The sequence below is a fragment of the Prosopis cineraria genome, unplaced genomic scaffold, assembly GCF_029017545.1.
Source record: "Prosopis cineraria cultivar Desert tree isolate PC_DT_omini unplaced genomic scaffold, ASM2901754v1 PC10, whole genome shotgun sequence".
Taxonomy (NCBI): Eukaryota; Viridiplantae; Streptophyta; class Magnoliopsida; order Fabales; family Fabaceae; genus Prosopis; species Prosopis cineraria.
The window spans coordinates 14,175,514-14,178,303 of NW_026555341.1; positions in this window are offsets into that span (position 1 = coordinate 14,175,514).

Below are 2,790 nucleotides of genomic sequence, written 5' to 3' on the forward strand. Positions count from 1 at the left end.
TGAAGGAAAAATATTTGAAGGCTCTTGTTGGCCATATCATCTACACTTCTACATCGAATAATGTATACTCATCCATCTTAATATGTTATTAATTATTAGCCACTTCTTGAGATTAATTATTTCGCCTGAGATAAAAATAAAATATCTTGGACATTATTAATCAATTTGCTTTTAATTTCTTGTTCTTTATAAAGTGATAGATAGTATGACAAGCACCGGGACAGGGAAAACAATACTTCCATTTTAAAATTAATTTTTATGTCCCAAACTTAGCATATTAATTATGGCTTCTTATTAAAACCTTTTCACTAAAGAGCAATGCACGTGTAAATGCAATGCAATACAGTACAATACTAGTGTATTCGCTTTATTTAACAAACGTTAGTTGGCGCACAACACAGGTCAACGTCCTCAACCCAGCTCCAACACAACCTATAATTAATATATTCTATTCGATCTATATATAAGTTACTTTTTAATTAACTCATCAGAATCAAAGGGATATAATTAAATTATTAAAAAGTTAAGAATGTCTTTTGAAAAAGAATAAACTTCCTAATTTACCCTTATTATATTTAAAAAACGCATCATCTTAAACAAAATTTCTTTCTCATAATACCATTTTACTGAACTCATAAAAATGAAAAAATAATAATAAATGATATTTACATAAAGTACTTTAACCAACTATTTTTTATACATAGAACTAGGGTATGTATACATGCAGTTCCTCTTGGCTTTTTCCAATCCATATACAGGACATTTGAACATGCACCATGAAAATTAAAAAATTCAATTATTTTCTAAATCTCACAAAAAATTTACTTATTTTTTAATTTTTTCTTTATTCACAACTAATTTCTTAACTTGTATACAAGGTATGAATGAAAGATCTACTCCCTCCTGATTCAAAATATAAGTAGCTTTTAGAAAAAATTTGTATATCAATAAAGTCTCATTCTTGTAAAAATATAACATTTTTTTCTTTTTACCTCCAGTCCTAGTTACCAAAGCACTCCGTGATGGGTAAGGAATATATTTAACACAAAACTTGGGTTAATTTACAAGGGGTAAAATGAATAATTTTTTTTTACATGTATTAATTACTTATATTTTGAATAAAGATCAGTTGACAGAAATTGTTTAGATTTTGGATTGAAAAGGTATGTTTTTTTTTAAAACGTCTTTATATAATCCATATATATTAATATTATGGACTGGTGAAAATAATATGCATATATATATATATATATATTTATATTGTTGTCGGAAGAAAATGTCTCTCTCGTGATCACGATCCTTTTATTTTTATGTTCCAAATGCATGATAAAATATTTTTAATATATTTATTGATTTATGGCAACAAGCAGACGAGAGCTAATGGGTTTTAGGAGCCCTTTCGGGCTACATAGATCCATCGCAGATCCGATATATGGCATTTCAAAAAAGTTACACATGAAATCCCAATCAACATTATATTCATGTTCATAGATAAACTATATATGAAAGTTCGGTTAGTTTGATGATGACTTTCTAGACCTGTAATAGTTTACTTATTATTATGAGAAGAAGAAGAATATGACCATATGCTTATATAGTAATTAACATGTCATCCACATAGGCATGAGAGACTGACATGTGAGGGGACCTACAGGAGCCTGAGTTGCTTTTTTTTTTTTGTCTCAAACGTTGAAAATTCATTCATAGAGACCCTTTTCATCCCATTTCTCTATCCTTTCTCATCTGTTTCTTTTTCACTAAAGTTAAAAAGAAACAAAAATCCTTCCCGCTACAGTTTCTTTATTATTATTTGTATTTTGTATAACATAATTATAATGATCTTTAAAGTGAAAAAGAGGATTGGAATGAGCTAGGAATCCTAAGTGTGTATGTATAAAACTTATAGCCAAGCTTTCTTTTCCCCACACAACAGTAGGGCTTGGAGAATATGTATCATAGCCTCTTTCATTTAGACTACATTTAAATAATAATTTATTCTCATGTAACCTTTTTTTTTTGGTTTGCTTTGTTTTGAGAAATCAATAATAAATTTACCCTATTTATATATGTTAGTTGTAAAGACAACTAATAATAAAAAAAATAGTCTTAAAATTTGTCTCATTATTTAGTCCCCTAGCTCTTTTTGTCATGAGCGAGGGAATTTTAATTTCGACTTTTGGTGGGCATGAGAGGGAGAGAGATTGTAAAGAAGACAACTTTTGAAGGTGGAAAAACTGAGGCATATGCTCTCGTGGGGTTGCAATAAAAAGTTGGATAATATATGAAGGGCCATTCATAAAAGGTAAAGGGTTCACATAAAGCATTCAAAAAATGATGCAAAATTTCACACACACACACACACATATATATGTATATATAGGCACACACACACGTAAAGAGACATGGATTATATTATGGGGATTTTGATAGTGAATACAAGACAGAGACCGCATTGTTCTCAAGTCCTCGGGGCACTCATTGTCCCCATTTTTCATTCCACAAAAAGAATATAAAGACAGATTATCATATAAATTAGATAAACCTAATTTCCACAAACAAAAAGGAATCATGGCGAGATCATATTTATATCTATATATACCTAACCCTAATAAAACTGCCTATATTACTCACACACACATGCATAATAATGCTCACAAGTCCCAAAACCCCATTCGTTATCATTTTGATTCTTCTCAATCAATTCAACTAAGCCTCGCATGCATGCACGAACGAATGATTATGTACGTGTGTGTATGACAAATCAGAGACATGTGTTTTGATTGTGGTAAT